The 25855-nt window shown below is 38.3% G+C and overlaps 2 long non-coding RNA genes across 6 annotated transcripts in view; one reads left to right on the top strand and one right to left on the bottom strand.

The window, feature by feature from the left end:
• LOC140647874 (uncharacterized) overlaps window positions 1–18253 on the bottom strand; it is a 34254-nt gene extending 16001 nt beyond the window's left edge. For 2 of the 5 annotated variants that reach the window (XR_012041000.1, XR_012041004.1), the window contains exons 1-4: window positions 17846–18253; window positions 16849–17061; window positions 13148–14704; window positions 474–1229 (exon numbers count right to left, since the gene is read on the bottom strand). This is a non-coding gene — a long non-coding RNA (uncharacterized lncRNA). Of the gene's footprint in view, window positions 1–473; window positions 1242–13147; window positions 14705–16848; window positions 17062–17845 lie in introns of all 5 variants that reach the window. The other 3 variants (XR_012041002.1, XR_012041003.1, XR_012041001.1) reach the window with 2 other exon arrangements.
• Window positions 18254–20208: 1955 nt separating this feature from the next.
• LOC140647873 (uncharacterized) overlaps window positions 20209–25855 on the top strand; it is a 31227-nt gene continuing 25580 nt past the window's right edge. The window contains exon 1 of the long non-coding RNA XR_012040999.1: window positions 20209–20319. This is a non-coding gene — a long non-coding RNA (uncharacterized lncRNA). The remainder of the gene's footprint in view (window positions 20320–25855) is intronic.

Genomic DNA, 25855 nt, shown 5'->3' with positions numbered 1-25855 from the left:
ATCCTCCCTCTATTCAGTCTGTTTTCAGACATAAAACCTCAACAGTAAACTCATTGCTTGTTTTAGTCGGTTGACTGTATTCTTACATTCCAGTAGTCAAGCTGCTTAAAGAATTTTGAGATGTTAGATAGCTTACACCAAAAAGGGAACATACAAAACAACCAAGCAGCAAAGGTAAAAGTAGAAATAAATAATCAGATTTAGTTTTAAATGTATCTCATAAGGAAAAGTCTGGGTAGATCACTGTCATATGGCTATAATCCACAGAGTAGCTATTTTGTGTCTCTTAGAAAACTGTCAGGAGTTTGCTTTTTCATTTCTGTTGGTATCAGAACTTTCTAGAGCTAACCAGAACAATACTTAGGTATAGAAATGGGTCTTTATGCTATGAAAAATGAAAGTATCTCTCAGTTATTGTATTGCAGCAGCACTGTACTATGCACTGCCAAAGCACAGTGGGATACGAACCTTACCTTTAAGCACCTCTTGGGCTAAGCAGGCAAGAAAAAGGCAAGGCGTAAGAAGAGAAACAGCACAGAAAAGGTAAATGATTTGCCCATGAGTCAGGACTGTGGCAGAGGCTTTGAACAAAATCCCACGTGTCCCTGAGGATCCCTGAGACTGTGGGACCTGCTCTGGCTCCCTGCTCTGCTCATGTCTTTCAGCAGATCAGCTGAGCAATGTCCGCCAGATCTGTGGGTGCCTTCCAGCAGCCGCAGGTGCTAGCAACAGTTCACAGTTCTTCCATGCTTCTTCATATTTCTTTTCTCTGAATGTAGAGGTCCTTCTCCTAATGTTTCTGTTTCATTCAGCCATTTCCATGCTAGGAGAAACTTAATGCTTCTGTTAGGAGCAATGATAAGGAGAAAAGATCCCGAGCCTCCTGACTGTCCCTGCAGTGTGCTGCTCAGTAGGCAATATTTTAATTTGACCTCCACACTTCCATTTTCTTATAGGAAACAGCTGTTTGCAAATCCATGTTGTAAATCCATACTCACATAGGAAGCCAGTCCCACTCCTCCACTGTTTGCTGGCTCAAGTCAGTTGAGACAGATTTGGGCTCATATGAGCACATGGGTTGGGTCTCTAGCAGTATGTAGTTGTCTTTGTGCTTGGCAGTCTCAGGAGGATGGTGCCATCTGACTCTCTTCTTTTTTAGTAGGTTACCTCTACTCTCAGTAGAAAGTGATAGCACTTTTATTAGGGTTTCTTCACCAGGATTAGGAACTCTGTAAGCAGAACTAAATGTGATTTAAGAATACATAGCATTTCCCGGCTAATACACTAATACATGCAATAGATGATTGCAACTAAAGTGCATGGGCTAAGCATTAGCATATTCATCACTCCCGACACAGACACCTGATGAGACTGTTAGTCAGGCAGTCACAGTCAGTCAATGAGGTATCAGTCACGTTGAGCTTTCTCATGAGCTGAACGTAATCTCGCTTAGCTGAGTCTTTCAATTCCATTTCTTTTTTTCTTATTTTTTAATGAATTTTCATGTCAGTGTTTTTCTCTCTACACCCCAAGTTACTATTACCATCTCAACTACTTCATTTCAGTCTTTATCTTGCATGGCTTTCATTTACAAACTCTTGCAGGTCAACACTGCTCTTCAGAAAAGCTAAATGAAGGTCACATAGTTGTGCCACACAAAACTGGACTGTGTGTCACACCCAGAGGTTACATAGCAAACTGCCAGCATCCTTACTTTCAGTGATTGTAGGCAAAATTCATCCCATCTACCTTTACCCAACTAAAGTCAAAGATCAATTAGGTGGGGGGAGAAGGGCACCCTCCTGAAATGAATTAATCCTGCCTTAAGACAGTTTTCCAAGCGAGGTGGGATGAATCACATCCAGAGGTTCCTTTATCACTCCACTGATTGCAAAAGGAGTATAAGTTACTAATTTTGGCCAAAAATCTATGTGCGTTGGGGTTGGGGGGAGGGGTGTTGGAGGTGATTATCACCCTACATGACCAAAAGGATTTTGTCGTCATGATACAGAAATGGAATTCCAGGAAACTGCAAACAGCTGCATTACTACCTGTGATAATTTGAAAGGGAACTACTTATAAAAGAGTTTATATGAAATTACCAAGAAGCTAGCTTTCAATTTATTTCTGAATACTTTTTTTGCCTTTCTCTTATGCCTATAGATCTGCCTTTTTTAGAATACTTTTTAAAAAATTGCAGTCACATATCGTGCTTGATCTATGCTCTTTTATACGAGGTTTAGGAAAGCACAGGCCAATAATTTCTCTGAATATAAAAGTGTATGACAAAAAGAAAATGACACATGAAGAATTAAATCAACAGACTGAAAAGTGTTTGGACACCATTTCGTTTACTCCAAAGAGCTAATTGAATCAGAAGAACCTCTACAAACGAACATTTATAAAGTTGTTCAATAGATTTTATTTCAAATCAAGGATTAATTTTGTGAAGGGGATTAGAAAGACTCCTTTGCAAATAGATGTCATTCAGTTCTTAAAATTGGATTTATTTGCAGGTGATGGCTAATTAAAAGTAAAGAATGGCTCTTTGCACTGCAGGCAAAAAAAAAAAAAAATCCTTTAATCCATATTCAAAACCAAATTACTCATGACAACAGTGCACAGAGTTAAACCACTATGTGATAGTGCTGCAGTATGCCCTGTCCTGTAAAGAGCTGAGTTCAAGATCAAACAGGAATTTTGCTTTGTAGACTGATGGAGGCTGGGAGACTGTTGAGATCTAATGAAAATATTTTCCTCTGGGAGATTTCTGTTCATGTGCAGATGTCTAACACCCACTGTGAGTTAATTCAGAGTGGCGTGAAGCAGTAGCTTCACATACACAGAGACTTTCTGCTGCTTGGTGAGCACTGGTGGTGGAGCACTGTAAAGGAGGTATCACCTCACTACATTATGGGATGTAACAAAGGCTTTTTTTAAGAAGGAACATAATTGCACATAACTGTGATCTAAAGAAAAAAAAAGAGGAAAAACATGGAAAGCATTTAGACAGGGGAAAAAAAATCCCCATTTAGTACTATAATATACATTTTTCATGCTTCTAAGATGTGGAAAGGGCCTGTAATGTTGAGACGTGGCAATCTGTAAATAAGGTTTCCATAGAAACAATGCTGAAAGTTTACTCAAAGGAAGCAAAGTCTTAACAAAGTTGCACATCTTGTAATGTGGTATAGCAAGCTATTCTCAGCATCCATTCAATAAATCTCCTCAAAGAAGATAACCAGGTTTGAAAAGTTAAGTTTTGATCTAATGGAATTGCCTAATTCTGCATCACATCTCTAAAATACTGGTAGTCTAAGCTACATCTATGTTATGAGGATTTGCACTACCAGTAAAATTAACAGAGCACTAATACAGCATTAAAGAGCTGGCCTATCACACTTTTCAATGCCTTTGAGCCTATTGGCCACTGTAAAATCCTATTGACTCTATTCAGTCAAAATGAGAAGGACTAAAAAGTGTTAATTAGCTTACATTACTGAACTTACATACCCAACAAAAAAAATTACTTCTAACATACTAGAAGCATTTGTGAAGGTTTTATGGGAGTTATAAATTATACAGGTCTTATGACAGAAGACAGCTGTATAGATATGTGACTTCCCATTTTCCTGTCTAGCCCTTTTCTTCTCCTCGAACATGTCGCTGCTTCCACTATCCCTGAGCAGACAACAACAAAGCGTAGACAAGGGCAGGGATGAATGTCAGTGTCTCAGTGCCTGGTTAACACTCTCTCAGAAGCAGCAACTACACCTGGCAGTAGCAAACAGATATACTGCCTGGTTTATTTTGTTGTTCTAGGCTGCTTTATTTCTCTGTTTTAGACAAGTCAAACATTGATTAGGGTGTCTTAGCTCTCTTTTCTCCCCATTCCCTCCCCTTCTCCCTTATTCCCCATTCTCAACTCTTCACTCCCTGTACAGCAGGATCAATCCCATCCTTTCCAAAGCAGATGTTAAGTACTGTGTCCAAATGGGCTAAAAAGACATAGCCCTTAGTTCTGACTTTGCCTGCCCACTTTCATTTGCTTCTTTAAAACAACTCAGCTATAAAAAAAAAAAAACCACAAAACTGGCCTAAGCATCAAAAGGGTTGTTCTGCATGCTCTCAGTTTGCAGCTCAAAAACATCTCAATAAAGAGCATAGTCCCAGGCAACTCCACACTTCCGCACTTTCTGCATAAAAGTCATTATTTCAGTCATCCCACCCCTAGCCCTTTCTTCTTTTCTTCCCACATGCCTCAAGTGCACATGTGCCATCCTCTGGCAGGCAGACCAGGCTGGGAACGGTGGTTGGGGTGGAAAGGAAAGTCTCAGAACAAACCATTAATGTTGCAAAACAAAGAACTCTTGAATCCAGTGAATATTAGCCCAATTATATATTTTTCAGATTTTTAAAATACTATAAAATTACTTCAAAGATTTTGCTTTCACGAATCTCACCTCTATATGGCAAATGATATGGTAAGATCCTCTTAAAATATTCACCTGAGAAATTGGTTAAGGTTTGAACAGGAAAATTGCTAACTGAAGCTAATTGGCCTAATTTGCTGTATGTGACCACCCATTACCACTAATAACACCACCTCCTGCCGAAAGGGTGAAAAATGCTTCGTCTTTGTATGTTTCTTTTCCCCTGTTTCCAGAGTGCACTCCATAATAGGGAATTTAGGTGTCTATTTTCAGAGCCTGAGTTTTGCTGCAGATCTGCCCCAACTTTTACAGTATATCCTTATTTCTAAAGCAGCTGAACTGGGAGTTGATATGGTAGGTTCCAATTTAGCTCTTTAAATAAAAATTAAATTTTAGAGTAACCCAGTTGCCTGAGACTACTGTGCATAACAGCTAAGCAGGAAACTGGAGCAGACTCCTGGGCTTTGGATGATTTTGCTATAAAAAGTTTCTAGCTATTGCAGTGAAAAATGTTTAGAAAAAATGGAAAGAGACTATTTTTGTATCTCTTCTGTATGTTTCCCTATTTCATTTCCATAACACTCAGAAGAAATACATCCTGAGAGCCACATTATGTACTAGGGAAATTTCATTTCTCCTGTGTTTCCTGGAAGAAATTAATTCCCTTTCAAGGTTTAATTTCATACCTTTTGTTTATATGCTACATTTTTCATCACCAGAATTGCTATAGGCATGAAGCTGCAAGGGTCTTTTAAAAAATCTTGGACTTTGGCAACTGCGTCTTAGCAAACACCCACTTAGGTTTCAGGAGACCAAGCTTCAGTTCCAGTTCTGTTGCTGGTTTGTTGGACAAACTTGATCAACTCACTTCACCTCTTCCTGTGGCCTAATTCCACAGTTGTGAAATAAAGATGGTCACTCTGAACCTCAATTGTGGAAGAGGCTGAGACCACAGAAGGTAAGTATGTTTATTAAGATCAGCATGTCTTAATATTTGATTAGATATAGCTTTGGCCTGGGTAAAAGACTACTTCAAGCATAAGGTATCTCCCCTCCTAAGAAGGGATCCATTTTTTTCTTATATTTGTCTTGTGATTCAAAGACCCAATTGGGGACAAAGAGTGGTCAGGTATGCACTGACCAAATTAAACCAAACCAAGAAACATTAAGCCCCTCAGCTAAGATATATTTCGTTAATTTCTTCTTTTTCAAATTTGTAAAAGTCTTGTAAAATCTCATTCCCAATACCATGCCGTGGCAGGTTGCCTGGAAGAGTAAAGAAGAAACAGGAGATATGTTAAATATCAGAGTGCTAAAATGAGTAGTTACAAAACAATGAGAAGTTTATGACATTTGTCAAAGCTTCCTCTCCCAGGTGTGCAGTGGTGTCAGTGATTAGGTAGCATGGTTAATAAATGTAAGAATACTCTGAAGTTGATAAAGTAAATAATGTTCACTATTTTAGACTGTATAGTATACATTTTCAGTAACCTGTTCATAGAAATAGGTATGCATCTCCCCTTGTTGCCAAGTTGAGTTACCTGAGAAAATAATAATAATTTAAAAAAAAATCACAGAATCATAGAATGGTTTGGGAGGGAACAGGCCTTTAAAGGTCATCTAGTCCAACCCCCTGCCATGGGCAGTGACATCCTTCACTAGATCAGGTTGCTCAAAGCCCCAGCCAACTTGACTTTGAACACTTACAATGATAGGACATCCACAACTGATGGGGCAACATGTTCCAGTGTCTCATCACCCTCATTGTAGAAAATGTCTTCCTTATATCCAATCTAAATCTACCCTCTTTTTAGTTTAAAACCATTGCCCCTTGTCCTTTCACCGTGGGCCCTGGTAAAAAGGCTTTCTCCAACTTTCTTATGAGCCCCCTTTAAGTATTGAAAGGCCACAGTAAGGTCTCTCTGGAGCCTTCTCTTCTCCAGCTGAACAAGCCTAACTCTCTCAGCCTTTCCTCATAGGAGAGGGGTTCCAGCCCTCTGATCACTTTCACAGCCCTCCTCTGGATCTGCTCTAAGAGGTCCATATCTTTCTTGTACTGGGGACCCTAGAGTTGGATGCAGTACTCCAGGTGGGGTCTAACGAGAGCAGAGTAGAGAGGGAAGAATCTCTCCCCTCAACCTGCTGGCCACACTTCTTTTCACGTGGCCCAGGATACAGTTGGCTTTCTGGGCTGCAAGTGCACATTGCTGGTTTATATCTATTTTTTTCATCCACCAGTATCCCCAGATCCTTCTCTGCCAGGCTGCTCTCAATCAATTCATCCCCCAGTCTGTACTGATATTGGGGGTTGCCCTAACCCAGATGCAGGACCTTGCACTTGGCCTTGTTGAACTTCATGAGGTTCACATGGGCCCACTTCTCAAGCCTGTCAAGGTCCCTCTGGATGCCATCCCTTCCCTCTAGTGAATCAACTGCACCACTCAGCTTGGTGTCATTTGCAAACTTGCTGAAGGTGCACTCAATTTTACTAACTATGCCATTGATGAAGCTTTTAAGTAGTATTGTTTCCAGTATGGACCCTTGAAGGACACCACTTGTTACAGGTTTCCATTTGGCCATTGACTATAACTCTTTGGATGTGGCCATCCAGTCAATTCCTTATCCACTTAATAGTCCATCCATCAAATCCATCTCTCTCCTATTTAGAGGTAAGAATGTTGTGGAGGACTGTATCAAAGGCCTTACAGAAGTCCAGGTAGATGACATCTGTAGCTCTTCCCTTGTCCACTGATGCAGTCGCTCCATCATAGAAGGCCACTATTAGATTAGTCAGGCACTATTTGCCCTTGGTGAAGCCATGTTGGCTCTCTCTAATCACCTGTCCCTGTGTTCTGTATGTTTCACCATAACTTCCAGGAGGATCTGTTCTATGATCTTACTGGGCACAGACGTGAGACTGACTTGTTGGTAGTTCCCAGGGTCCTCCTTATTACCTTTTTTAAAAATAAGTGTGATATTCTCTTTTCTCCAGTCACTGGGGACTTTGCCTGACTGCCACGACTTTTCAAATTTGATGGAGAGTGGCTTAACGACTGCATCTGCTAATTCCCTTGGTACCCTGAGATGCATCTTGTTGGGTGCCATGGACTAGTGTGTGTTCAGGTTTCTCAGGTGTCATGATTTAACCCCAGCAAGCAACTAAGCATCACACAGCCACTCGCTCACTCCCCCCTGGTGGGATGGGGGAGAGAATCAGAAGAGTAAAAGTGAGAAAACTCATGGGTTGAGATAAAGACAGTTTAATAGGGAAAGCAAAAGCTACACACGCAAGCAAAGCAAAACAAGGAATTCATTCACTACTTCCCATGGGCAGGCAGGTGTTCAGCCATCCCCAGGAATGAAGGTCTCCATCATGCATAACGGTTACTTGGGAAGACAAACGCCATCACTCCAAACATCCCCCTTTCCTTCTTCTTCCCCCCAGCTCTATATCCTGAGCATGACTTCATATGGTATGGGATATCCCTTTGGTCAGTTGGGGTCAGCTGTCCCAGCCATGTCCCCTCCCAACTTCTTGTGCACCCCCAGTCTACTCTCTGGTGGGGTGGGGTGAGAAGCAGAAAAGGCCTTGACTCTGTGTAAGCACTGCTCAGCAATAATGAAAACATCCCTGTATTATCAACACTGTTTTCAGCACAAATCCAAAACATAGCTCCATACTAGCTACTATGAAGAAAATAAACTCTATCCCAGACAAAACCAGCATATCTTGAAAGTCTGCATTTCCTGCATTTAAAATGCAAATAGGACCCTGAAAATAAGAACCAAACTTCAACTAAAGCAATACTCTGCAAACCACAATAAAGGACTAGCTTCGAGACATCTAAGCTTCCTTACTCTTCTCAGCAGAGGGCTAATTTGGGAAAATATGTATGTTGATTCAAGTTTGTCACTGGTTGCCACGGCATTGCTTCTCATCACCAGAGACTGCATATATCCTTAGCTATTTATTATTCCCCTCTAGGCGCCCAAAAGAGTGCAAATGGTTCTTACCTAAAATAAATAAACAAGGCTTTCATCTTTGCCCTGGCATATTCAGCAGTGCAATTATATAGCACTTCAACCAAATATAGGAAGTGTGAGCAGCCTGTGTCCTTGGCACTATGTAAGTCAAAAGAAAAAAATATTAATAATAGTAAGCTTCCTCTTTTTGGAAAGAAAAGACAAAGGGGAGATAATAAGCAGTCTAAGGATGAGGCTTGGATTGCTTTTTATCTTGAAGCAATGATTGCCCTGCAACCACACATGTGGCCTGGAACAAAACAGTTGAGTGTCTATTATCAGTTTTTTTGCAAATTTCTTGTGTATTTCAGGTAAGCAGACTTTCACTCAAGATCTAAAACTCTGCTGTTGATGAGATCTTAAAAATGCTTTCACTTTGGGATTTTCTCTCACCAGCTTTGTCTGCCTTTCCTAGTAACTTTGTGTAAGAGAATTCTGGACCGGGATAAGATACATTAGCAGTATTTAGTATAGTGTTAGCTCCCTATCCTTAACATGAACAAGACATTATGACCAGTTATAGAAGGAGGTCATCTGGTCTGCTGGTACAAACTCTGCTAATGGATGTCTGAGTAAGAATCTGCTAGAGCCAATGTCCCTGTACACTCTCAGTGTATCTTACCTGAAGTTTTCAGACTCAAGCCTTCAACCTTGTTAGGTCCTACCTTAAATTAATATTGCTACTGAAATCAATGAGACTAGAAAAAAGCATCAAGCAAACCATGGAATTAAATATCATACTGTACTGGGGAAAAAGTTGCTGATTGGAATATGCCATAAAATGTTTTTTCTACATATTCTTAGCCATGAATTTTTTTTATACTATCACATGAATTGTAAGAAAGGACAGTTAACACATCAGGTACCAATTACTTACATTTTCTTGACGAGGATCTGCTTGCCCTAATGTAACGTGGTCCTCTCAAGTTACAACCAAGTTTTCACTAGGCCAAGAAGTTCCTTTGAAAAAAAAATCTCATTATAGCTGTACCTTTGGATATCTGGATGGTGTTTTATCGCAATCAGTTTAGTCATGCAAATGCATATAGGACATTCATGATAAAAGAAATGGCATTAAAAGAGAGAAAGAATGATTGCTTGCAGCTACAAGCTCTGCATGACCTTGAAAATGGAAGATCACAAAGGATTCGAATATATGGTGCAACATAGAAATGATTTAAAATACTCTTAAAAGAAACAGCTGTAGCAAGATGAGAAGAAAACAGATAATTGACACCAGATGTCCCTCTCAGACAGTGATGAAAGAGTAATTACAGAGGGAGAGATAGCATCCTGCAGAGAGCAGATGAGCTTTACCAGCAACTCTACAAGAATGCATAGAGACAAACATGACAAGTTTCACCAGCTTCTATGACATAAAAAGAAACGTGAAGGAAAAATCTTATTTTATACACTCAAAAAGAAGATAGAGAAAGTCATGAAGCCTTTACAAGGAAAAATACCTGGGACAGATGGCATCACTAGTGATATCATAAAAGTTGGAGGGAACCCAGTAACCCAGCCAGAAAAGCTAATCAACTTGAACTACAGTGAACGAAGTGTCAAGGGACTGGAATTATACTATAATCACTCTTCTGCATTGTAAAAATGCTAAAGGTGCTAAGAGACATACAGCCTTCTCATAGACTTGCAGCCATTTCTTATGTTGTTGAGCACATTAGCTGAGGAATTGACTTTTGTAACAACTACCCCAGAATAGATAAGAATACTTTATAAGGTGTATTTCACGTTGGTGTAGTAAACTACTAAATGCACATAATTTCATGAGATAGATAATGACTCTCTGACAGACTCTCTGTCTACCTACCTAAGTAATGATACAGCAATATGTGAGAAATAAATTCCCCAAATCAAACCCTAAAAAAATGACACACTGCTCTACATACGCTCCCTAGGGAGAGGATGAGAGGGATCATGAACTATATATGACAGATGTTAGTCAGCGTGCTTAAAGCTTTACTGGGAAGGAATTACATTACAGTGATGAGGGTGGCTTGAGAATCTACACAGAGGAGAAAATTATGAGCAAAAAGTAACCTCTGAATATGCCTACACATCCATTCTGCATAAATGTTAATATAGATAGGAATGTTTTCAATCTATAATTGACAAACATTTTCCCAAATGTACATCTAAAATTTTTTTTTGTAGAATTTTTAGTGACTTTAGATAGTGTTCAGAACCTGTGTGATTAGATTTGTTCAGTACCTGAACTTAAATTAAGATCCTTAATTGCTAGTCACTTAACTGATCTGTTTGATAAACTTTGATAAACTGATTTGATAAACTGATCTGTACTTCAGAGCTGCTGAACAATATTGCTTCCCTCAAATATATGTCTATATCTGTATGTCTATATCTATATGTCTATATCTGTATTACTTTTTGGATACTGAAGAAACCAGCTTTTAAATTACCTTTTACTTTATAATATTTTTTTTCTAATTTGATTCTAGTTTGCTAACACTGTATTAGTCCAACAAATCAACAAACAGAATTAGTTTTGAAGAACATTTTCATTACAAAGTTGCTCTTCTATTTCCTGGGCAATGTTTTAACTAATTTTTTCTAATCAGCTAATGTAGGTTGGAACACAGAAAGGTGAAAGCATGCTAGAGTTTTTTGTTACACTGTCAAAATGCTTCTTGAGGAACTCTAATTAGATAGCTCTTTGTTAACACTATATTTCTAAGGTACTCTAATTATTTGGTAAGAATATTCATTGATGGGACACTGAGTGAAGAATTTAAATGAAACTTCTGGTTAGCTTCCTAGCAGGTTAGAAATATGGGAACTTTCCCCTCATGGGACAGTAGAAACATTATCAAATGACTTGAAGGAATGATTCAGTCATTACTAAGATTGCATTTATTTTTTAATATAAAAATGTTGGATTCAGAAACAAATCTTCATCAGCTGAAGAGAGCCTTATCAGTACAGATAGTATCTTTGTTGATAGATCAGGGCATAATTATATCTATTCAGTGAGCTTTGGATCAGATCCATAGTGAAGTACACTGGTTCTTATTATCTCTTCTTATAAAAAGCACTGGTAAAATAATTTGGATGTCAGTCTAACGATTATGCTTTCTTGAACACTTGTACTGATATGTGCAAAAAGGCATTTGTGCAATCAAGAAAAGCTCTTATAGTATTGGTGTATTTATGGTTTCCAGCAGTGGAATTTTCAGAGGGAAAATTAAAAATCTACAAAAAATGTTTGCAACGAGGGCTTGAATGTTTCACATAGGGAGCTCATGCTCTTCAAATTGCTCTAGGCATGGATTTTAAATAAGCAGGTTTCCACTCTTGAATAGCACCATTGAGTGTACTCCATCAAGACAACTGGCAGTCCAAACAAAGAACATTATCAAACACGTGTGAAATGGTAATTATGCAACTGTCATTAGTCAAATCAGCAGCTGTTAGAAGAAAACTCTAACTGACAGATGGAAACATTCTTTTTCTTTTCCTTCCTCTGTTTCCATTTCCCTCCCTCTCTCCGCCTAGATGAGACCTTTTTTAAACTAGAACTGCCTGGGAAAGTGGGGCATTAAAAATAAAGATGAATCACTTTCTCTTAACTTGTGTTCAGCAATGCTTTGCGAATTTGTCCAAAACAGGTAAATAATGAACAACATTGCCCTCTGATGGACTCTGTTTTGCTCTGTCAAGAGTAAATATGCATGAAATCATTCAATTTCTGGTTTTGTGGAGAGAAGGACAAAATTAATTGAAGTAGAGCCAAGCTGCATTTTTTGGAACAGCTTTATCTGATTTTATGAAAGGAACTAAAGTCTTCCTGAAGTAAAAATCTCTTCTTAGATGACTGCCTAGCTAGGTTACAATGCATAGTTCTTTTTAAGCATGTAACTTATTCCTTTGTAAAGTAATAATGATTTCAATGGGATCAGTTACATTTAAGCACACATTTAACTGTTTTGCCAGACCAGGGTCTCATAGTAATATCGATTTTGTGTTAGTTACCACAATAGATGGGAGCAATCATGAGACCTGACTCAATCATGCCAGAAAATCATAACAAATTTAAAGCAAACCTTTTCAAAATTTATTGTCCCCAAAAGGACTGAAACAGAAATATCAAAATAGATTTTGAAATGCTGTTTTTTGGTATATTCTTGGCCCATCAGAACTATGAACTATCAGATTTCCAAGAATCCAAAGAAAAGAAAGAAGTTCAAAATGGCTGAGGGTTTTTATAATGTGTGCTCCTTTTTCCAAAACCAGTAATCTGCACGTAAGCTCCAAGAGATTTTGAAAATTTGTCTATACCAAAACTAAAAGCTCAAACTGTTAATTATCAGAACTGATTCTCAGTTCTTGAACTTGAGTTCCCCCGATTACAAAAATCAGTATCAAAGGTGGCTGCCAGTATAAACTAGATTTCTGGGTTTCTCCCCTTCTCCCATATACCCATACCTGTGTACCCACTCACAAATTAGGGGCATAAAACTGAGAAATGTATTAATTTGCTTTTCTATTATTCACATGGTCTCAAAGGTATAGTTAAAGAAAGAGCCAAATGATGCTCAGCAGAAATAGGTAAGTAAATACTACTTAGATGAAAACTATACCACTGGAAATGTTTACTTTTGATTCAGAGGATACACCTTTTACATGCAACATGCTGAGCCAGAAATAAGGCTTACTTCTGAAGTCAGCCTTGCCATTTCCAGCATTAATAGAATCGTAGAATACCAGGTTGGAAGGGACCTCAAGGATCATCTGATCCAACATTTCTTGGCAAAAGCACAGTCTAGACAAGACGGCCCAGCACCCTGTCCAGCCAAATCTTAAAAGTGTCCAATGTTGGGGAATCCACCACTTCCCTGGGGAGATTATTCCAATGGCTGGTTGTTCTCATTGTGAAAAATTTTCCTCTTGTGTCCAGTCGGAATCTCCCCAGGAGTGACTTGTACCCATTACCCCTCATCTTTTCCACGTAACTCCTTGTAAAAAGGAAGTCTCCATCTTCTTTGTAGCCACCCTTTAAATACTAGAACATGGTGACAAGGTCTCCCCTAAGCCTTCTTTTCTCAAGGCTGAACAAACCCAGTTCTCTCAGCCTTTCCTCATATGGCAGGCTCCCCAGTCCTTTGATCATCTTTGTGGCCCTTCTCTGGACCCTCTCCAGCCTGTCCACATCTTTTTTGTATAGCAGGGACCAAAACTGAACAGAATATTCCAGGTGTGGCCTGACAAGCGCTGGGTAGAGTGGGATAATGACTTCTTTATCTCTGCTGGTGATGCCCTTGTTAATGCAACCTAGTATCCTGTTGGCTTTCTTTGCCGCAGCAGCACACTGTTCGCTCATATTGACCTTGTTGTCCACCAGGACCCCAGGTCCCTTTCCATAGATCTGCTCCCCAGACAGGTGGAACCCAGCTTGTGCTGCACTCCTGGATTATGTTTCCCCAGGTGCAAGACCTTACATTTGTCTTGGTTGAACTTCATAAGGTTCTTGTCAGCCCACTCTTCTAGCCTATCCAGGTCTTCCTGCAGGGAGAGCCACCTGAAGTGGCTGAAGTGTCCACTTCCCCACTCAGTTTGGTATCATCAGCAAACTTCATCAGAGTACACTTGATCCCACCATCCAGATCACTTAGGAAGATATTAAACAGTGTTGGGCCCAATATCGATCCCTGGGGGCCCCACTTTTGACAGGTTGCCAGACTGAAAAGGAGCTATTTACCACCACCCTCTGGGTGCAGCCTGTCAGCCAGTTCCCCACCCACCGCACAGACCACTTGTCTAAACCGTAATGCATCAGTTTCTCTAGGAGGAGGCTGTGGGAAACCATATCAAAAGCCTTGGAGAAACCCAGGTAGACAATGTCCACCATTCGCCCCACATCAACTGAGGAGGTTACTTTGTCGTAGAAAGTGATCAGGTTTGTCAAGCACAATTTGTCCTTAGTGAATCCGTGCTGGCTTTTCCCAATCATGTGCTTCATTTGACTTGTGATAGCCCCCAGGAGGATTCATTCCATAATTTTCCTGGGGAGTGAAGTAAGATTGATGGGCCTGTAATTTCCTGGATCCTCCTTTAAGCCCTTCTTGTAGATGAGGGTGATGGCATTACTAAACCTGACTCAGTGAATGAAGTCAACAGTGTAATTCCAGCCTCACTGATGTTCATGGCAAAATTTTGATTGATTTCAGTAGGTAAGTACTTCTCTGCACCCCTCAGCAAGCATGGCTTGACATCTGTGTGTGAGAACAGTCAGTGTTAAAGAGGTTCTGATCAAATCCCTTTTCTAAACTTTTTCCCCTTTTTAAAAATTCTCTTTAATATCCAAGACATGTTGCAGTCCAAAAACAACAAGGCCAAAACTGACTCAGAAGAGATAATGAAATATGTCTCGTTTGTATCATACATATTTGGAAAAGTTATGAGCCACACAGAGAAGAGAAGAATTGCATGCGAAAGATAAAATAGATTCAGTTCTCCATGCTGGTGAACTGTGGAAATGTTTAAAAACAAGACCATTTTCAAGAGGCTCACTATGAATTTTCATTTGTTTTGGTCAAGTTTATTATATACATCCTTCTTCTCAAAAATTAGATTTTTATCATAATAATTCTTTGTGTAAAAACTCATCATAAAATCTCTATACAGCCGAGTTCTTTGTATGTCTCCTGTGGGTAGACACTCATAAGTGCACAAATACAAATTTATATGTTGAATGTGGAAGAGAAAATCTAATTTTGACTGTTTCCTCTATGTAGCATGATGGAAAAAATAACTATACATTTATTTTTCACATTTACCTTCCCCACAAAAAAAGCACATATGTGCCCACAGGCAGGGGCATTAGTAACAGTAACACAGATCAGAAACTCTCTTTCTTCCTTTTTCAATCTTTACATATATTTGAGACTTTCATATATTGATAGATAATTGATTTTTAGTTATTTTTAAACATACTCTTTCTGATCTGCTCTTAACAAGTTTAGTGGAAAAGTAACATGAATGTTTATTTATTCCAATTTTAAGATATCCACAGTATGCAATGGTTTCAGATTGCAATAACTGTTTTCTAATGCTTCTTTTATGTTACTTGCTGATGTCTAGAAGCTGTATCTCTTTTTAGGATCAGAAATCATCTAATGGACTAAAACCAAGAGCTGATGCTATTTTAGATATATAAATTTAATGATGAATCAATTCATTTTTAAAATAGTCCTAATAGGCTATTCTTTGAGACAAAAAAAGATAAGTAAATTACTTAATTTGGGGCATAAAAAGGAATATATTCCTTTTTAAATGATAATTGCTGCCTCATATGTTTATAGATAGATAAATATGCCAGTAGAAAAGTAAGTATGTTTTCTAAGATGTCCCTGAATATTAGATCAAATAATGTTTCAGGAAACATAACTGATCTCTATTACTGCAGCATGCCAACGTCTATCCTTTTCTTAATTCACGTTCACAAACTAATGAAGGAAGAGTAGGCCAGTTGCACGGCTTACCTGAATATTTGGCTGACTTGATTCATGGCTGTTGGGAGAGGTGGTTTTATTGATCTTTTTTGTAATTTCAGCCTCAAAGAACTACTCAAGACTTCGTAAGATCTCAGAGTGTCAGCACAGAAACTAGAGCTGACATAACAATCTGTCTTCTACCCTCATTTAGCTACACAAATTTTTAAGTAGCCTGAGAATAATATTAACTAATTGTTATCATTTTAATTGCTATGATTTCTCTCAGTTTCTTAGTTAATTAGCTACAACTTCAGCATGATTTAATTATTAGTTTATTGTCACACATTATTTTTTACTTATCTAAGTATAAAACAGCAGTAAGCATCTTCAAGAAGATGTAGGTGTCTTGTCAGTGAATGAGCTCAATTTTTCATTTCTCCATTATAAGATTACATTCCAAATTTTTTATACCTACCCTTTCATGCATTTATTTTTGAGTCAAGTCAGCTATCTTATACATCAAGAGCTCTTTATGCTAGATTTATATTTAGTTCCTTTGATAACTGAGGTGTAGAATGTCTAGTAAACCTAACACATGATGGGTGGTTTAGGTCATGGTCTTGTTGCAAAAAATACTCTTTGAATCATTTTTGACAGTTTTATAAGCCTTCTTATATCAAAGCCGTCAATGAAGCATGCCTCATTAATTGAGAGAACATCTAATTGTCCTTCATGTATAAGCCTCAAAGTAAGAATTCAGATTTTTCCTTCCTGTTGTCTTTCTAACAAGTGTTGCTCCAAAAGCAAATGATTCATACCTTTTCAACAGCTTTCTGAGAGGTAACATATACCTCATTTTAAAAAATATAATTAACTTTCCCTTTTAAGAAGGAAAACTAGGAAGAAACCTGACAATCACTCACCAGCTGAAAAAGAAAGGCTGAAGTGCAGTCCAGAATGGGCCTTGGGGATGTGTTTGGCCTGTCAAGTATAATGTGCAGGCCTAGCTTTGGAAGGCAAGTCCAAACCTCATCTTCCTATGGGGACAGGTCAATGTGGTTGCAGACCCAAGAGCTGAGAAGCCCTCCTAGATCCCATAGTCAAGGCTGGGCAGATAGCAGGAGTAGGTCCACTCTCTGTAAATATCCAGGGAAGATAAGGATGTTCAAAGGACTTTAAAGTTCCTTCTATTCTTCTGTCACAAGGCGTATCAACACATTAAACTTACCAGTTACAAAAAAGGAAGTAAGTAGTATCTACTTAGTTTGTTTGAACCAGTCCAATTTATGCATGCTGATATTTTCTACTAGTATAGAATATGAGCATCATTGCTTCCAAGGAACCTTGGAAAATTTGTTTATCAAGAACAAGTTTCAAGTAGGTATGTTCATAGTGTTACAATGGAACTGTAAATGGTAGTAACTTACTCCTGATGTAATGCAAGGCATAAAGGCAGTGGGACATAGGAAGATGAGAGGAAAAAATAAAGGAAGTCCCCTTTACTTAACTTACTTTCCTGAGTGGTCCTTTTTTTCCCAACGTGTGGGTGTCTCGTCCCACTCGGTGGGTTGCGAGATGGGTGAATCTTTTTGATTCCCCGGGGATTTGTGTACCGACAAAGGCCGATCTCTGCTCGGCAGAGCCGCAGGCCGGTAGAGTCACGACAATGACTCAGAGGAACAGTCAGACTAGCAACTGTATTAACTAGTGAACTAGACAAACGGACAAACTTAACGAACTAGCAAGCTCAGCGAACGAACAGAGGCAATTTGGCAATGGAGCTATTTTCCGGGCAACCCGTCACAATTAATCCAAAACTCATATGCCCAGATATATATATAGTGGAAGAGTAGAGGAAAAGAGAAGTGAGAAAAGGAAAAGAGAAGAGAGGAAGATAAAGAAAAGGAAAGGTATCACCACCCTTGGATCCCGCGATGACGGTGACAGACATGGCAATCCTCCAGTGATGGGCGCGCACGTTCCCTGGGGAAGGTGTCTCTTTATACTCTAATCCCTGCCTCAGGTCACGCCCCTGGAGGACTTATGTTGTTCTGGTCCTCAAAGGTTTGCAGGCGCTGGGGGGATGGGGGGGGGTGGTTGCGAGGAGTTTCATTCCAAGTTTCGGGTGGTTGCAGGCCCATTCCTTAGATAAAACTCTGTGTGACCTCTGGCTATAAATGGTAACTGTGCATCCTCCAACACGCTCTTCTCATCCCATGCTAGCCGCCTTGCTGCACCTTATCTTTTAGTCTCTCCTCCGAAAAGCTCTCCCCATCCCATGCTAGCCGACTTGCCGTCGCCATGCAAATCGCGCCTCATCTCTCCACAATGTTTGAGACATTAACTCTTTCAGTCTCTCACAGTGGGTCAAATGTCAGTTTGGAGTATTTTTACAGGGGGGGATTAAGAGTTCTTGCCTGACAAAATGGTGTGGCAAGGAAATCTCTCTGCATGGGATTGAATGACTAAATGGCATGGCATGCGAGTGTAAAGGAGGAGACATTGCACGACTGCTGTGCATCAGATATAGCTGGTAACAGTCACAGGAGAGAATCAATACAGAAAAACAAAAGGCTACATTTGTCCCATAAGCACTATTTCAGGCCACCTTGGCTTACCCCTTTCCATTGCTTTTCTTGCTCCATCATAGTTCAGAGACTATTAGCAAATGAATCATGCTAATATAGTTATCCCCAGGCATTCCTAGAGTTTCAAAACTTATCACATCTTATGTGTCAAGACCAGCCTCGAGTTTGTGTCCAAGCCTCAAAATTTAGGTTAGCTTTTAAAAGGTTTAAATGAAGAATACACCCCCCCCCAACCATTTGAAAGACCATTATAGTTAGAAAATGAAATAGCAAGTTGTCTCAGTAGTGATTGTGGACAGTGTTCTTTCTTAAGAAAGAATTAAGAATAAGAAGAAATATAGCATAATATAATGCAATATAATATAGTATAAATATAAATGGGCTGGGGAAGTTGATAGGAAGATACTATCAGTTTAATCAGGCATTTTCAAAAAGGTTTGAAATATAGGAAAAATTATAGATTCCCACTGATTTTTAATAAAATATACAATAGCATAAACCCAGAGGAATAGCTGCTAAGCATCTCTCACTTTCTAAATGCAACCAAAAACCTCATATTCCTGTATGTTAAAGTGAATTGCATAGAAATAGCAAATAGTGACAGTAATAATTACTGAATTTCTGTATTCATAGAAAACTGGGACTTCATAAATATCAGATAGTGTCCTAAACCATATACAGTGTATGCTAGTTTTCAATAGCTATAAATTCAGTGATTATGTCCAGACTTATCCATTATTTACCTAGATTTGTCAGTATGAATAAACAGAAAAGCTGCAAACTTTTATTAGAATTGAAAAAATGGTGAAAATTACCATTTATTTATAGTGAAGGAGTTGAACTGATTATACTGCACATTTTGCTCCTTCAGATAGGCACCCCAATTATTTTTGCATCTTGTATTCAAGACAGAAGGTAACAGAAAGGATTTTTCCCTTTAGCAAAACTGTATGCACCGAATCCAACAATTCTTTTCATATCTCAGGGTGGTATAATTGAAATGAAGCTTTATACATAAAAACATAGTATAAACATTAGTATTTGCAGTGGAAGTAAAAAAGATTCAAGTCTGGTTCAAAACAGAAGTCCTCAGTATTACTGAATAAATATAAGAAAAGATATAAGGGTTATTTGATGTAAAAGCAAGTGAAATAAAGCAGAATGCTAAAACTGTGGGAAACAAAACACAGTCGGTTAACATGTGATGCAGGGCAAAAGGTTGCCATTTATGTAAGTTATCTATTGTTTCTTTTTTATTAGTAGAATTAGTTTACTGTAATTAATGTAATATAAGGCTTGAAGGCCTTTCCTAACTTTTTTAAAAAATGAGGCAGGGGGCTATGGCCATCAATAGCTATTCCATAACTAATGGGAATAAGTTTTACACTGAATTTTGACTGGATGGAAGATCTGTCTTCCTCCATGCTTTCCAAAAATATTCCACCAAACTCAAGCAAATAAATACCCAGGTGATGTGCTGAGGAGGCACCCAAAGCCTGCCTTGCAATGTGCTGTTTTGCTAGGCTTGGAAATACTGACCTTCCCATTTCAAGACTTGGCCCAAGAGGAAGATGTTGCCAAAAGATATACAGTTTTAAATGGTCAAAATGGGAAGGGATGACTCTGAGTGCTGAGACCTTTGAGACAATTGCCTCTGTAAGGAAGGGAGATTCTCTGTCTGAGCTCACTCTGAGAGGGGAAGTCTCTTAGAAACAGGTATAACTGGGGTTTGTCCTTTTCACAGTGATTGAGGCTAACTTCTTACCTAGACAAGCCTGGAGAGAAGAAAGTGTCAGTCTACAGCTGGTAAGCAAATTATTTATTTAAAATTATTTTTTTGCTAGCAATAAGTATTCCTTTAAGGAATTAGTCCATTTTGTTCATACTTCAAGATGATCACCTGGCAGAAAATACACCTACTGCCTCACCAGGGAAGCGTGGAAAGGATTTATGGTGTCCAGATCACACATTCTCAGTCAAAAGGTGTGAACATGAAGGCAGCTTGTGGCTCTTTTAAAAGACCAAGTGAAACTTGGGAAGGAAATGCAAATTGAAGCTAGTGGAGTCAAAGGATAATACTATTAAAATAGAGATATGTTTAGTATTGCAGTGTTTTTTTGAAGATTTGAGTACTGTAAATATTTTTATATCTGTGAATAATACGGTTGTAGTGTCTCACTATCTGAAGGAAGGACTTACAGATGTAATAAAACATCATAAGCCAAGACAATTTTCTGTTAAGCAGGATGGAAACATACTGTAGAAATTCAAAAGCAGTAGCTCTTCACAGAATGCTTTGCTTGAACTCTGGTAGCTTTGCCTCTGTTACCGACTACTCATCAAATCTATGAAAAGAGGAATTTCATGGAAAGCATTCTTTTCCCTGATAGATGGCTGCAAATCTGTTCAGTTTTAATGGCAGAGAGAAGTGAGATGAGCAATTTTGCACCAACAGTGAATGCTGGCTTGACAGTGTCACGAGATTTTGCTTCAGGCTAAAAAACAACATGTGAGCGAGGAATGCTTTTTCATCATGCCCTGTCTTTTACCAAGATGATTCAAACTAGAAAAATGAAGATTGGTGGTGAGAATAGAGGACTAGTATCACTCTGAACACCAAATTTTCTATCAACTTATCTTTCTGATACTCACTTCCAAGTTTCCAACTATTGAGCAATGTCCAATTTGCACAGTCATCCTGGCTTACCCCAACATTTAAACTTGTTTAGTGCATAGAATGGAGGTCTAGGGCTGTATTAGATTTGATGGAAGAAACAGATGCTTCTGAGTGACTATAGTTTTAGCTCCATCATGAGAAACATGAAAAACAGAGATGTTCTTCTCTTAATTCAATGGCTAAATTTGTGTATTTTTAATCTGAGGACATATTTCATGGAATATACACACATAAACACCTACTGGGTTTGGACTGACTGATGAAAAGGCAGGGTAGGTCTATGAATCTAAGAGACAAAGTCGAGTTTGATCCTTTAGGTGCTTCATGAACACTTGGAACATCAAATTCATAATAAATAAACACAACAGAATTAAGTAGGAAAGTGCTATTCTACATTTAATTAGAAACCTGTGCTTTATAGAGTTAACTTAGTAAAAAATATGAGACAAAAGTATTGATTAGCTAGCGGGTAAATGCTCTGACCCTGTAATGAACACATTGCAGCTTTAAGCCACGTCTCTTGAAGACTTCAGGAATATCTGCAGGTCAGCTTTCAATGACTAATTCAAAAGTGAAGGTGGTCAATTGTGTATGTATATATTGAAATGTATTCAGATGAAAAATACATCTGAGAGACCAGGATCTGGACCTGTTACAGAAGTGCAAGAAACTAACTCTGAGGAATACTGTATTCCTTGTAAATTATTCACTCAAGAATAGTCAATATGAAATAGTGTTGTAACAGCCATTGTGCCAATATCCCACAAGTCACTGAAGAAGTATTGTACTTAAGATAAGTAGTGGCAACTGAACATAGATTATATTTGATTTTGGTTTTGACTGTTTACAGTTACTAAAAAAAGCAGGTATTTACCAAGGCTAGCTAGTTCAAGTAAATTTTAGAAAAAGAAACACATTTTACTTTGTATTTACCTGAAAAAATATTTTGTATTTCTTCTGTAATTGTTAAATGGTATCTTGTTATTAAACTGAAAGTCAGAAATACTAAAAATGAGGTAGAATGCTGGAAAAGGATTTAGCAAGAGAATTACATTTTTACTTATTCTCCTCTAGGAAATCATGCATTGTATGAATTTGCTAGAGATACTTGCATAAACCTTCTTGTAGAGATTAAACTTTCCTTTAGTTTCCACCACACTAAGTGTAACTACATTTTATGATTATAATAGTATGTCTAATGCCAGAGCAGATCAGATTGGGATTTTTTATTACTCATATGACATCCTATACTTTCCAGAAGAGTTATTTTTCATAACCAATATGTCATCCACTCTACCTAATTTGTTTGGAGGAAATATCTTTCCACCATTAAAATGTAATTCTCTACATGACTGAGAATCACCATTTTGAAGTAAACCAGATGGAGCTTGTTCAGCCGCCCATGAGTCTCTGTCTCGCCATCTATATTAATGTTCAAAGCTCATATGATGCTCATAATATCATTTGAATATGTTCATGAATCCTCCTCGATTTCTAATGACACTTACAAGAAAGCAGTATCACTCCTAGTTTCAGTGCTAAAACACAAAGTTTTCCATCTCATAAGGCCCCATAGCAAGCCAGAATCAGAAATTGATAAAATATTGTTTTCAATCTACTGCCACTCCTTCAGATTCAACAGCATCCAGGCCTATAAATGCCATAGAGCTGACAGAAACAATTAGGAGCTCTCAAAGCAGTCATTCTTTCTTTGATCTAGTGTAGCTCTTGAAAGCTGCTTTTTTTGGGTAAATCAAATTTATATGAAAACACACAAATCTGTCTTGGACATGTAGGCATGTTCTCCAAAGCTTTAAAGTCTTACAGGAGACAGATTGTACAGCTCCCTAATTAGGCAATCTGATGGAGAAAATTTCACCTTGGTGCAGAGCTCAGACTCACATTTGGCTAAGTCCAGGATCTCTGCATAAAAACATCTAATGGACCGGCAACCAACGATGTGAGCAGGGACTAATTTCTGGTCGTGGTGGAACTAAGGGAATTTGAGGTGTTCATTACTTTACAGTGCCAAGGTATTGATTTGCAGATAATGTCAACAGAGGATATTTAAATATAGTAACTTATTTTGTTTTACTTTAGTTCTCAGCTTTACAAAAGAATAGCTAAATTACATCAGATGAAAATAAATATTAGATTGCTAACCTATTGAGTCTTTTCTTCTTTGTGTGGCATTCTTGCTGTCCTCTTTTTCTTATATGTGCTTAGAATATCAAATATTTGCAGTTCTCAAAAAACTATTTCATTTTTGACTTAGTGAGTTGCTGGAATTTTCTCTTCTTTTTTACTATTTTAGCAAGCAACACACAGTTTTTAAAAGATCTCTTCTAATAATATATATTTTATCTGTGAATAAAATGACCTTGACCAACAGTGGCAGGTTGGATATTCACTATCCAAGCTGAGTTCTGACATGATTGTACTTAAACCTAAGAGGATTTTCTCAGTCTTCCTTTTCTTTAGCTCTATACTGTCTTCCTTGTATCTGTAATCCTATCTAGTTGACTCAAATTTACTATGAAGTTGTTTTATGTTGTCCATAGTAGTTGTAAGAAAGGGCTGAAGATTATTTAAGACTGAGCATGCTATATAAAGTGTAAGTAGAAAGCACAGGAATGGTTTCACCACATAAATATGAAGCTGGAGTTCATGTGTGACGTTGGCACAGGGATTGTGTGTTCACAGGCATATCTGCTTCTTTCTACCTTGCTGGACAATTTAACTAAATAGATCCTCTCTCCCTACAAATCTACAGTTACAAAGACATTGAAAAGATGGCATCATTAAGGATAACATGTTCAATTCCATTATCATCCAAATACCAGAAAGCTGCTTCTGTAACGTCAAGATATGTTTAGATGTTCTTCTAAATCCACACATATCTGCTGTGCTCTGTTAAACTCATCTCCTTTCGACAACAAGTGCAGCTTGTTAGAGCATGCAGCAAGTATGTTTTCATGGGAATCTCTCAGTGTGAGTACTGTATGTAGTTCTGAATGAGAACAGGTAAAGGGCTTTAGACTTTCTGAAGGATCTTACATAAACTTAAGACTGTAGATCTACAGTTTCAAGGCACGAAGGATATTCAGCCCAAAGCCAGGGCATTCAATGCTGAAAAAAATTTTCCTGTGTAATTGGATGACACTTCCCAGTCTCTGGAATTGACCCAATCTCAATTAAAACTTCCAGCTTTCTGCAATGTGTACTCTGTTATGAATAAAATTAATATTAGTGTCACTCTACACAGAAGAAACTCCCATAGCATTAGTCTCTGAAAAGTCCACTTCCAAGGTCAGTATTTATGGAGTAAAAACAAAGTGGCAAAGTAAAAAAAGGAAAAATCACTTTTTTTTCTGATGTAGTAAGAATGGAAGCAACAGCAAGGAAAGGACAAGAGTGAAATTAAAATCTCTGCAGAAAGGTAAGGGGCCATAAGTGATCTTCAGTCTCCTACACAGGCAAGTCCTTCCTAACAACCCTCTGTGGTGAACTGAGTCAAAAGAGAACAGCAGACATTGTGATACTGACAATTACAGCTCAGCTTAATGAAATACGAAGTTAGTCTATACTTAGAAGAAAGATGGTGCAGACTGTTTCATCAGAGTATGTGGAAAGGTAAGGCTGATCCTGAGAGTATCCTGTGAGCAAAGTGTATGGTCTTAATCTAGTATACAGTGACATGAGATTTCAGCTTCATTTCCTGTCTAAATCAGTGCTACCGAGTTTTCTAAGAATGCAGCAAATTATTTAATTGAGAAGAGGTCCATAAATTATATTACTTTTGTGTTGAGTTTGCTTCTACTGAGGTAGAATTGTCAGGATCTTTTTACTAATACCTACCGTGAAAGAACTTAGAAGTCATCAATGTACTGGAAAACTTCAGGGCAAAATTGAAAATGTTTCTGCAATGATGTCATGTGTCACATAGTATTAATGTACCATAAAGTGGGCAATCATTACCTATGATACATTTTGAAAAAATGTGATTCTCTCAGCATCGGGTCGTGAGGTGAATGTAATACTAAATACATCAGACTTTCCAAGTTGAGTATACATCGATTAATCTACAACAGCTGTGAGATGAGCATATACTCATTACCCCTATCTTATGGATGGAAAAAAAACCCCTCACAGTCAGAGAGGTTTGACATGTATTTGCAAGAAGATGAAGACCTCCAAAAGACTCAATCACAGAATCACAGGATCATGGACAAAATTCCAGTGATTGCCATTGTTTTTAGTTTTGATATCAGAAATGAAAAACTACTGCATACATCCAGATACTACAAGCTATTTGTGATGTGCTTTGTATACAGAACAAACCCTCTATATACAGAAAAAAACTAAAAAACCCCCACAACTCACAGATAACTTTACATCATTGGTTACACTGCATCAGCTTGTTTATATCATAGAATCATAGAATGGTTTGGGTTGGAAGAGATCTTAAAGATCATCTAGTTCCAACCCCCCTGCCATGGTCAGGAACACCTTCCACTAGACCAGGTTGCTCAAAGCCCCATCCAGCCTGGCCTTGAACACTTCCAGGGATGGGGCATCCACGACTTCTCTGGGCAACCTGTTCCCGTGCCTCACCACCCTCACAGTGAAGAATATCGGTTACGGTGCATGTTCCTTCCATTAGTT

This window comes from Ciconia boyciana, chromosome 2 (assembly GCF_034638445.1).
Source record: "Ciconia boyciana chromosome 2, ASM3463844v1, whole genome shotgun sequence".
Classification (NCBI taxonomy): domain Eukaryota; kingdom Metazoa; phylum Chordata; class Aves; order Ciconiiformes; family Ciconiidae; genus Ciconia; species Ciconia boyciana.
Note: the sequence above shows the minus strand (reverse complement) of the source record. Positions and strands in the feature narration are given on the sequence as shown.